At 39.7% G+C, this 12,417-nt stretch overlaps 2 protein-coding genes across 2 annotated transcripts in view; both read right to left on the reverse strand.

Moving 5' to 3' along the window:
• LOC310930921 (pleckstrin homology domain-containing family A member 7-like) overlaps positions 1–12,417 on the reverse strand; it is a gene marked incomplete at its 5' end in the record, with an annotated part of 115,367 nt that overhangs the window by 95,533 nt on the left and 7,417 nt on the right. The gene's annotated exons all lie outside the window — the stretch shown is intronic.
• Positions 4,386–12,417, reverse strand: part of LOC310930922 (uncharacterized protein) — a 33,452-nt gene continuing 25,420 nt past the window's right edge. The window contains exon 4 of the transcript XR_014592903.1: positions 4,386–4,401. The gene's annotated coding sequence lies outside the window, so the exon portion shown is untranslated. The remainder of the gene's footprint in view (positions 4,402–12,417) is intronic.

Raw genomic sequence — 12,417 nt, forward strand, 5'->3', positions numbered from 1 at the left:
TGACCACCAGGCACTGTCACAACCTTTATTTCTGCCTCATTTCATTATTAAACTGAATTTTTTCAGTTTTTTTTTTTTTTACATTAGACAGACCAAACACGAGTTAATCAGCAGTGTTACTGATAAAAAAATATGTTTGTTGCAAGCTCAGTTAGCTTATAAATGCCAGTCGTACACTCCGTTGCCACTTTATTTACAATCACCATTTAGAAAGTCCAATTTAAAACAACAATTTATATATAGCGTTATGTTATTACGGCGTAAAACAATTCAAAGAGCAGACGGGTGAACGATTTCTCTAAGTGGCACACACAGTACTGTATGTGGTTTATTATTGCAATACCTCAAGGGACATAACAAAGGTTAACATCCAATAGACCAAATGTGTCAGACTCAAGGCCCGGGGGCCAGATGTGGCCCGCCACTTCATTTTATGTGGCCCGCAAGTGAATAATTAGTCCTAAAATCTGTGTTAAAATAGGTCTATAATGCTTTATAAGGCGTGCATTGACCATAAACTGCACAATGCATGGCGATTGCGTTACCCGCAAAGTGACGGCATCCCGCCACTAGATGGCAGTGTATCATTGTATATGCGTCATGCGACGAGTGAAATTGAGATTGAGACTGTGATCGCAGCAGAATGTGTTCACAAAAGCCACAACCAAAAAACGATACGGCAGTGAAAGCTCGCTTTATTGTGACTGAAGAAGTCTTTTTCTGAGGGTGCGTTTTTGAAGCAGTGCATGCTGAAGGTGTGTGAGCAGGTCTGCCCCGACCAGAAACAGACAGAACAAAACTGTTAGTTTGTCAAGAAACACCATCACGGACTGGGTAACATCTATAATGCATTATATTTGTAACTTGAATAAGTAATAAATACATAAAGTTATTTAGCAATATGTTACGGAGTAGTTACCTTTATTTTACATTCGGTTACATTTGGTTACATTTATTCTGTATGACAATTACATCTGGCCCTTTGAGGGTAACCATTACGCTGATGTGGCCCTCAGTGAAAAAGAGTTTGACACCCCTGCAATAGACCTTGGGCTGTGCCAAGCAACCATAACCCATATGAAGCAAGTATTACAACAAGAGGATTTATACTCATTTAAAAGTACCAACGTTTTGTGTGTTTGGTACAGCGACAGAGGTTGAATTATGCTTTTATTATATATTATAGCTTAACATGACACTGGGACCAGGTCACGATCATGGCACCCATGAAGTCCACCAGAAACATGACAGCTGCTGTCCAGTCAGAAAAGGTTTGAAAGCCCGTCCCAGCAGACTGCTTTTTACTGCTAACCTCATTCAGTCAAAACACATGGTGCTTGGCGACAACAAAAAAAACAGCTGATTTACCACCTGAATACCAAACAGGCAGAGCCAAAGAGTACAGACAAAAACACTGAGGACACTTGTGACTGAATGTGTCCCGGTGGCTTAGCATATACTATTTTACACTGCTACTACTTGTACTGTAAAAAAAACTTGTGTGTTTGTAGAGGCTGTCCTCACGGTGGGCGAGACATTTTCACACGGTTCAACACAGAACGCAGTCTGTGCCCATTCATCAATACGCAAGCACGTATTTATTTAGCATAAAAAAAAACGTTAAGTGTTTTTAAAGTGTGGACAAATCAATGTGAGTGGGACAATGCCTGTAACAAACTTAACTGACCATACAACATTTGACTAAAATAAACAACTGATAGTCTTAAGATAATGCCAGAGCAGTCTTATATTTGTTCTCTAATTAATCTATACAAAAGATGATGAAGCAGCAACATATATAATTAGAATCGACATCTGGAAGGCGTGAAGAGTTACATATAAATGACTCATTACCCACGCTGCACCTGTGCTCTGCACTCATCTTCTGGTTTCTCTTGATGGATTTATGTTTCGAAAGTCTCGCCACATTCTTATTTAATGCATTTTATGAAATACTGATACACTTTTTTACCTTCTTTGTAAGCTGCAATATTTCATCCAAACAAATCTGCCTTTGGAGACTTCAGAGGATGAGTCAGAGAAGTCATGATCTTCCGCAGGAATTTGCCAGCGCCCACACACACACACACACACACCGGAAAGACTACAGAAGGGACTTTGTTCAGATACTGGAGTGTCTCCACAAACAAATCTGACATGTCGTCAGGTTAAACCCTTCAGGGACACTTTATGACAACCATTTCCCAGTGCCGTCACAATTAAAGCGGTATAATTATTACCAGGGGTGAGTCAGAAAGATCTACAAAGAGGAGCCGGGGGTGTGCAAATGTGAAAACATAACTGAGCTTCTCGTTTCATTTTGATTTTGAGGTTGTGATCATTGACATTATGTCATGTCACATTACTGTATCCTCCACCTGAATTGTTGACTTTATCTACAGATATATATGAAAGCAATAGCTCACATAGCACGGCAGACATTCAAACTGATGCTACAGCACTCCAACCACGACCAAAACAGGTAGCAATACGCAGAGCCTTCATGAAGCCATTGTGTAGAGTGATGTCAGCAACACCACCACTGATTTATATATTTACCACAGTTCTTCCAATTTCACAGTCTGATATTTTCCCAGAGAAATCGAGATTTTAAGCAGAGCCCACTAGAGGGAAAATGTGTCCAAAGTGGCTGCCTCAATGCTCAGAAAGTATCTGGTGAAAAGGCTTATCTGTCTGGTGAATCACTGATGCAAACTGGGTTTCTGTGTGTTTAATATTTCAGCAACAACCCAGAATATTCTCCTCTTCATTCCACTAGATGTGTGTTTTTGTACTACACTGATACTTGAACTGACCTTACACCACACGGTCAGTACAACAGTCCTAGAGTAACACTTGCTAATGTTTAAAATAGCAGTTACAGCAGTGTCATGACCAGGTCTGAGGTCATCAGTTGTACTGAGAACAAATTCAACCATGACCATTGTGGCCTGAAACGCCTGGAAAAAAATGCCTGTCAAACCTATGGGTGATTTCAGAAATGAACTCGAAAACCTGAGGTTCAAGGCCTACTAAATGACTGATTTCTCAGCCTCTGTAGCAGATAGGAACACAATTCAAAAAGTATCTGAGAGCTTACACCTGTAATAACTAGTGAATAACTATTCAATTAAAAAACAGTAAGAAAGTAAAGTAATATCAACTTGTGCCAGTGCCTTGATTTTGCCCAGATGGACTGGGAAGAACAAGAACAGCATGTTATGACTGTAACAGTCTGCTTCACATGTGACGGTGATAGTGCTTACAGCGGTGTGGCACCTGCAGGTAAATCCACTTTCACCCCTGGTGCGCGATTGTTAAAACTCCGTCGATTGCGGTGGTAATTCTCCGTCTTCCGTCACTTTCAAAACGTTCAAACTCATCGTCATAATTATGTCTTAACCATAAATCGCGGTCGATTGGTTCAGTACATTCGAAGTCATCAGCAATGATGTCATCGAAGCCGAGAAATTCCTCAAAATCACTGCCTTCAGAAATCTCTTCGCTGTCAAAGTCCTCCATGTTTGCACGAAGAAATTTCAAAACAATGTCACGAGGAACCCTTATACACCCCCAAAAATTGACGTATCCGCTTTCCAAGCGTCAACGGTAGGATTACGGTGGCAGAAATGTGGCAATGCTTTCCTGGCGTCAATGGGTTACAAAAAAAAAAAAAAAAAAAGAATCAATCTCTGTCCCTCCAACCTTAATTGCGTATAGTAGCTTTAATCTCACATAATATCAAAGTTCACCTCAGGAGATCACAATTTGTTTTCATATTTTGGCATAAGCACAATAATTATTTAAACTTCATCAAAGATTTTGATTGTAACCATGGCAACTAAGCTACAATGCTCGCTTAACATTATGCTGTCAACCCACAAACATACTACAGGAGGTCATTTGAATGACTACACCTATGTCATCCTGTTAACAGGTGGCATCAGACAGAACAAAACACTGTGTGTCCTTTTTACGGGAAACAATAATATATTTCTGTTGTTGTTTAAGGCTAAAAGGAAAAAAAAACGTTTGCCTTAAAGTAAAAAAGAGGATGAGTTGCATTGTGGGATTAAAAGGAAAATGTCATGTACATAAGAGCCTATGGTATGGGATTGAGTAGAAGAAAAAAACTATATTTATCTATACTACAACAATCATTGACTCATAAAGGTACATTAAGTCAGTTAACAAGTATTTCATTTATCAAAGATTCAAGAACAAAAAGCTCCCAGTTAATTTTTTATATGCGGATCAAAGAAAACACTTCCCAGCGGAGCAGCAGCTCACTATACTACACTTTCATTCCAGGCAATGTGTTTAATGAAGAATAAACAAACCTTACACTCGAGCTGGATTATCAAGATGGCTGGCATATTGAGCATATCGAGTCAGTATAGCCTATATTTACCACATTAAGCTCTCTGAATGGAAAATAGATGGTACTTAGGTTTTACGAACACACTTATATGGGCTTTTTTTTTTTTCTTGGCCCATATTCAGTTTTAAATATCCATCTGGTGACTAATATTTTTTTTTGTCAGATCACAGTAAATAGCTTAAGGACCAGCTTCTGTTTGAGCACCCATGCATTAGAAACAAAGACGTTTCGCCTGGATGTAGGAATAAACTCACAAAATAGGAGATGAATATATTATTTTTCAATCATTTCGAGGACAGAACATCCTCCTTTGTTTGTGCCTGATTCATCAGACTTGGATGTAGGAGGAAATGATGTGAAGTCAGAGTGAGAGACGTCGAGGAAAGTGCTACTGAGCATGTCAGTAAAAGTGCCATACACCTCTTGTCAGGCAGAATTAATCGTGTTTGCTTTCAGCTGGATATCAGTGAGAGTGTGTATTTACAGCAAAACCCCTTCTTTGCTTTGCATTTGTGCATGCAAAATTGTGTGTGTGTGTGTGTGTGTGTGTGTGTGCTGGACTGGCAAACAGAAGCAGCTTGCACAGCTCGTCTTCTTTTACGTCTCTTTTCCTGTTCCAATCCCATAAAAAGCTGACAAACTACACTACACTACTTTGTTTGATTTTGTGTCAACAGGGCTATATACTGTACCAAAGGGAGCTGTGGTTCTCACATAAACAAAGAGTATTACTACAAGCTGTGATCCTCCTCCATTCTCCTAAGGCACAACACCTGAAAACATCTGCGCTCTCTCTGACAATTCTGATTGTACACAAAGGTCAGCACATAACCATTCTGTGTTCAGGGAGTTATAACGGGGCTTACCTCGTGTCACACATCAAATCCCATGTTGAAAATTCATGATCATTAAGGTTGGTGGCCACCTTGGCCGTCCTTGGCCAGACGGTGTGACGTTTGATGAGGACGAGCTCATGACCAGGCTCCTGCGTGGGGTCACGGCTGCAGCAGGTACCCATCACGACCACAACAAAAAGACCCTTTTTTTCTGGATGATTAGACACTTTATCTCTCTGAACCTTTGCTCACTTGGAGTTCTCTTGATTTAGCTTCCCCTTTTTTCCAGTTCTTTAATCTCTTGTGACTGTTGTCCCTCGGCGCTGTCCACCGCCATCTCTTTCAAATTCTACATCAAGGATGATATCAATAAAAAGTTCTTAAAAGAGAGGACACACTGAGGTTCTCTCTTAGATGTTTTAGCAATGTATTATCTCCTCGCGCTCTACTCTCACCGAATAGTTTGCTGCTGTTCCGTCACCTCCTGTCCCATTTGTCTCCAGCCTACCCAGTGCACCTCACGTGATTTCGCTCTCTGCAAACCCCATCACTAATGTTTTGGTGGCCTGTGCAGTCTCAGCCTCCCTCCTCACGCTGACAGAAGAGCCACTGTTGCCCACGACAAGCAAGACTTTAAGGGCCACAACACTGCATCAAACATCTTGTTGTTTGTCTCGCTCGCCGTCAGCATTCGACGTCCTTCAATCCCTCCTTTGTGCCCGTCCTCCTTTGCTCAGCGAGGAACACAGATGGACCCCTACACTTTCCAAGTTTTTTTTTTTGCTTTTGGTCCACAGACAACAGTCATGTAGAGAAGAGGCAGTGCTACACTGTGGAGACGTGTGGGCTTGTCATGTGGAGACATTCGAAAATGCTCAGCAAGCTCCAGAGCAATGTTTTCCGTCGGTAGGCTTGACATTTCATGCATTTCTGGACCCTATTGTTTTGAAATCACATATATATATAGACTTTCTAAAAAAAAATTGTTTTTCATATGCTCGAGTGTCGAAATTGTCCACTCAGTAGGATATTTAAGCTTGTTTTTCTCCTTCATTGTCACTGAAGAACAAAATAACGTTGCTGTTGTCTTGTTTTTATGAGTAAGGGGGGGCGCAGATGGAAGAGGCCAAGCTGCGCGAACACTGCCCTCTACTTGAGGACTTGGTAATTTATCACATTGTCTGAAGCACTTGTAGGTTGTAAATACTACCGTTCAAAAGTTTGGGGTCACTTCGTTCAATGAATATAACATTAAATGAATCAGAAATACACTCTATACATTGATAATGTGGTAAACGACTATTCTAGCCGCAAATGTCTGGTTTTTAATGGAATATGTACATAGGTGTATAGAGGCCAATTTCCAGCAACCATCTCTCCAGTGTTCTAATGGTACATTGTGTTTGCTAATCGCGTTAGAAGGCTATTGGATGATTAGAAAACCCTTGTGCAATGATGTTAGCACAGCTGAAAACAGTTTTGCTGGTTCTTTGACGAAAGGGCAAAATTATTATTATCAATAAAAATCATCATTTCTCATCTGGTCAATGTCTTGACTATGTTTTCTATTCCTTTTGCAACTCTTTCGATGAATAAAAGTGTGTCTTTCAATGGAAAGCACAAAAAAATTGTATAGGTGAACGCCGACGGTAGTGTATTTCATGCCGCTCAGGTTTGTGTTTGAAATCCTTCACTGATTCAGCATAAATAGCAACTAATGATACATGTATTTAATCCCACCATGCTCTGTTTGTCCACAGGTGAAACTATAAGGTCATGTGGCAATCTGAGCCAAAAAAAACCTAACGTTTCATCACGATATTCAAGTCAACATGGTTAGAGCAAGCTGCCTGAGAGATCTCTGTGTGTTTACTGCCACATTGCTCATATGCAAGCTATATTCACAAGTGTTATTCACAAATATATGGAATGAATGAATGAAGAAAAACTGAGGACAAAAGAGAGCAGTCAGTCGTAAGCAATGCAGAGGAGACATGAGTCCTTCATGACATCAAAAGAGGGCCAGATATTGTTCAAGGCCACAGGAAGATAAGACTCATCATAGAGATGTCACTTGAGTGGAAGAAATAAGAACATAAAATAACAACAAGCTCATGAAATAATAGTGATATGCATGCGTGAGCTCCAAGTAAAATTTTCAATATGACAATCTAACTTTCCAAATTTAAATACAGACTGAAATGTGAGTTCACCGGGAGCAGTGAGAGGTTAATGTTCTCATCTATCTAAAGTCGCTGTCAAATATGTTTAGTGAGGGGAAATAACAAGAATAACTCGCGCTCTACTTCGATGTGCAGGTAATCTGGGACAGCTGTTCTCGCTCTATAAAGAGAAACATGGTAGCTGCACATGACAAATCTGCATTTATTTGCAACACAGCTGACATTTTCATAGACGATATCCAGGTGATATGCAGGAGTGACAGAAACTTCACTTCAACAAATATCTAAAGTGGTCTTCCCGTGAGAGTAAGGTGCCTCATTTTTTTACTTTTAAGTGTCAGAGTTAACGGTGTTGCCTACCAGCCACATTTTTGATAGTAATTGTACCCATTTTGCACCATAAAGCACCAACATTCAGATTCAGATTTGAAAATACCAGTCGTCTATATTTCACTTCAAACAGCAGTATTAAACTGACGGTGTCTGCTCCGTCTGCTACTCCAAAAAAGATGATACAAACTTGGTGAATATGTCGACGGTACAGGTGAAGACGGAGATATAGAGGCAGCATAGAATAATTAATTTATGTTATATGAAGTGTAAAAGACGCCTGCACTTGCTTGCACTAAAATGTTAAAGATCATGAGTAGGAGCTCCACAGGTACAACGCTGACAATGCGTGTCCTTTTATTCATTTGTAACACCGGTGTTGTCACAAGATTATTATCTGTTGTTAAAACGTCCACACCCTGACATGCCTACTTTAAGCCATTAGTGTTTGCGACAAAAAAAGAAGTACTCGTCAGAAAAGAAATAATACTTTAGTGCAGGATCACAGACAAAACCACATGTTTTACCACTTCATCATCAAGAGTTTACCTTCACGCTAACACCTGGTATTAGAATGAGTTTTCTGCGCTCAGATAGCGACCGGATAGAGCTTCACCACATGGAAGACCACATCGAGGTCTGATTGCTATCCGATCACGCTAACATCACCTCCCCCTCTTGTTCTGGGCAAAGATTCCCAGCAGCAGACTGCAGCGTCACATCCTGGGCGTCGTCGTATCAACAACAAAAACAACACGGTTAGCCGCACGTGAAGTTGCGCTATTGTCTGAACTCATCTTTGCTTTTCCAAGCAGCGGAAGAAGTCGTCAAAAGCAGAAAAAACAAAGTAACGCAGAGTTTTGACAGCGCTTTCAACGTATTTCCGCCCACATAGTTGTTGTAGGTGGAGAGGAGATGCATCAGAGACTCATTTATTCATTGTATAAAAGCCGTCCTCAACCCATCTCGGGCGCATTTACACCTGGACGTACAAATGGTCAGGCGCTATCCGATTGCATCACGATCACAGGAAACTTTTAATGCCAGGTGTAAAGGGAGCCTCATGAATACAGTATAAATAAAAATGAAATACATGAAGATATTTGTATCGTTACTTTATCCCTTACTACAACAACCAAGTCTTGTTTCTGTTATTATTATCACAAAAGTGATAATGTGTGTTGTTATTTCATTATTTAAATTAGGCAGCAATGCTAATTCACAAAGTCACAATGTTGTATTTTCCCATTGTGAAATGGTCAAAACAAGCTTAATCAACGCATGAATCTGGCTCACAGAATATTTTATTAAATTAAAAATGAATTATCCGCTAATCAGTGAATCTCAATGTCTCAAATGTGTTAAAATAAATGTTATTAAACAATAAAAAGAACGTCAAAATCACCCATCGCACCCCAGTGTGGGAACTTCAAACGTGTCATTATGAATTCAAACTAAATTCTCATTATATTTTTACAGTGCCTTCATTAAAGCAGTAAAACACTTGGAAACTAAAGCATGTCATACTAATTAAGAGTTCAGCAACATGCTTTATTTTTGATGAAGCTCAGTCCTGACTCGTCTGTTTTTCGAAGTCAGAAACTGTCAGTCCAAACGTTCCTTTTAATACACAATAAAATATAGAAAAACATCTCAGAGTGAAACTCGACTTTTTGAAAATTTGGCTTGATGAATTAACAATCAATCTTCAATCAATATAACTGGCATATGTTGAATAATCAACCACTTTGGAGCTAAACTCATGGTCGGGAGCTGCAGATTAAAAGCCTGGGGTTCTTGGCTGTCATGGTTTTAACTGGAGGAAAAGCTTTTCAACTGTCTGAGGTTTCTCTTCAACTCTCAGACAGACACAGGAGAATAATGCACAAAAAAAGAGAAGAGCAAATGAGCACAACTTGAGAAAAATCAGATACTGAATCAAAGTGAGTCCATGTGAAGCAAAGCACGTAAGAGCACAGCGAGAAGCTGCCCAAGACAAGACAATCATATCATATCACAAAAAAAGCCCTCTCTTCTCTGATTACTTTGACTTTAGCTCACCTTCTAAAGGCAAACATACACCAAACGCTCCACTCCACTCGAAAGCCTTTCCACATTCCTGCAGGGTGTTTATTCCTTTTGGCTTTTAGCTTACACACCAAACAGTGGAGAAAGTTTGTGTATCAAGCCAAACCACACCGAGCTATAACAACAACAACAACAATGCTTCTTAATCCATCTGAAGTATGTTTTCGAGCAAGCATTACCTTACACTCCAGGTATGCATCAAGTGATGTGCAATATTTCTACATTTAAATATCTAAAAACAACAAAACGTGATCAGCATTGGAGCAATGCTTATTGTTATTCTAAAACTTTATATTCTGTTTAAAACAGCACATGGTCCACAAGTAACAAATGACCTAGGTTAAGATCTCCGTCTCTGAAATGCTCGGCCAATAATATTGACGTGTTCATCATGTTTATTGTCTAACTTTTTGGGGATAATTTGCAGCATATTCTGTTGCTGCCAATGCTAGACCACCCTAGCACCCTCAGCCCTTCTACAAGGGCTGAGGGTTCTACCTGGATTTGTTTTTCAAGGGTTCTTGGTAACACTAATGGTTCCAGTAAGAACCATTTTGATCCAGAGAACCCTTTAAAACCCCTTTTTGGCTCCTGAATATGTGGCTCATAAGTTATGAACGAAACAAGGTGAGTAAATGTAGTGATAGCTCAGCTCCAAGTCGCTTTGGGACACTGTTTATTGTGAAACTATTTGGTGTTTAATTATCAGGGCCCATTTGATTTTAAGAGGAGGAAAAGTCTATGAATACAAAATACCTGAGTGATTAACAATTAAAGAAGCCTAACAAGGAGAGGCTGTTTTCATTATAAATACAATGTTGGTGAAGACAACAACAATCAAGAGCAATTATAAAATCATCAAACTCTGCCCTGTGTTTAGATGCAGTCGTAGTATTGTTTATTCTAAGGGTTACCATGTAACATGTACCCAAAAACTGACTAACCTGTCTAACACCAGTGAAAGTTACTAATTATCCATCAGAATCTTAAGTGAGCTGAACGACAGTCAAGGAGATAGTAAAAGTTGGAAAAAACAAACCTAAATACAGTTCTGGCATATGTAGCTGAACAGGCTCTTTTGTAGAAAAACAGGTGCTGGATGTAAATATCTGGAGGGTGCATCAATAAATAAGGCGTACGGCAGTAACACCATTGAATATAAACGCTGCCCTTGGGCTGACATTTATAAAATATAGTTTTTTTTAACTTTCCTGCTGTTTTCCAAAAAGCAAACAAAAAGCGCTCAGCACCTTCAACCAACGAAAAACAACAGAAAAGCTATTGTTAGCCATGCGTTTCTCCTCCAGTCTTTATTTGTCTGCCAGGGAACGGTCGGTGCTTTGGTTTAGCTATGGCTCCACTGTGAAAACAATGCCCCTTTTTCAAACCGAGGACAAAGAGATTTCAGATGGCAAGCACAGACCAACCCTGTGCTCCTACACTTTTAATATGTGCAATCTGTTTTATTAGTAGGTTCAGAAAAAGAAAAAAATATCCTGGGAACTCTTTTTTTGGTTTTAACAAAGACGTCCTTTCTGTGTGAGGAAAAAGGCTTTAGGTGGATCGGGTGGAAGCAGCATGGTCTTCTCTGATCAGAAGATAGATATTTAAGGCCATTTAGTGTTGAATTTACTTAGTTCACATTATTTCAAGTACCTCTTATCAAAAATCACTTTATACATGGCCCAGCTCACATGTTTTCTACACCATCTTACCATGAAACAAAGGAGTATTTTCTATGACTCATCATCAGTGGCCTTATGTCCCGAGTTAGCTTAAAAGGCCTATGACGTAATTTAACCAGTCTTGTATAAAGTACTTGAAAGTGATTCTTGAGCAATTTACATATACATTATATTTACATATAAAATGTACTTAAGATTATTAGAAGTAAAAGTAAAAATATTGGTTGGCGGACCAGCTGACAGCTGAAACCCAGCGTCCTGAGAGCCTCGATGTCGGAAACGGTAAACAACGAGCCGCTGGTGAGTTTAAGTCCCCTTGGAGCCGAAATCTGAGGCTAACAGCTGAGCAGCTAACAGCTAAGAGGCTAACAGCTGAGCGACTAACAGGTAAGAGGCTAACAGCTGAGCGGCTAACAGCTAAAAGGCTAACAGCTGAGTGGCTAACAGCTAAGAGGCTAAAAGCTAAGAGGCTAACAGCTGAGTGGCTAACAGCTAAGAGGCTAACAGCTGAGTGGTTAACAGCCGGTGCCGCTAAAACAACTAGCGGCAACAAACGGCACCAACTCAACTTTTATTTTGAAGTAACGAAGATGGTTCATGGAGTAAAAGTACACCTTTTATTTTGGAAATGTAGTGGAGTAAAAGTAAAAGTAGTCAGGAATATAATTAACAAAGTAAAGTAGAAATACAGTATGTGAAAATTCTACTCAAGCACAGTAACGTAAGTACTTGTACTTACATTACAACACTGAATTTAATGCCATCTGACTGTGCACTTAGAGTGAGATGCAATCATTCTACTCTATTTTTTAATGGGCCAACTCTTTTTTTCCTCTCTTCAAACTGCTGAGCAGGACTGTAAACATGGATAAAGGACTAAATGAGAGTCAATGTTCAAACAGAACAAGAACGAC

This window comes from Microchirus variegatus (genome assembly GCF_963457635.1).
Source record: "Microchirus variegatus genome assembly, chromosome: 8".
Lineage (NCBI taxonomy): Eukaryota > Metazoa > Chordata > Actinopteri > Pleuronectiformes > Soleidae > Microchirus > Microchirus variegatus.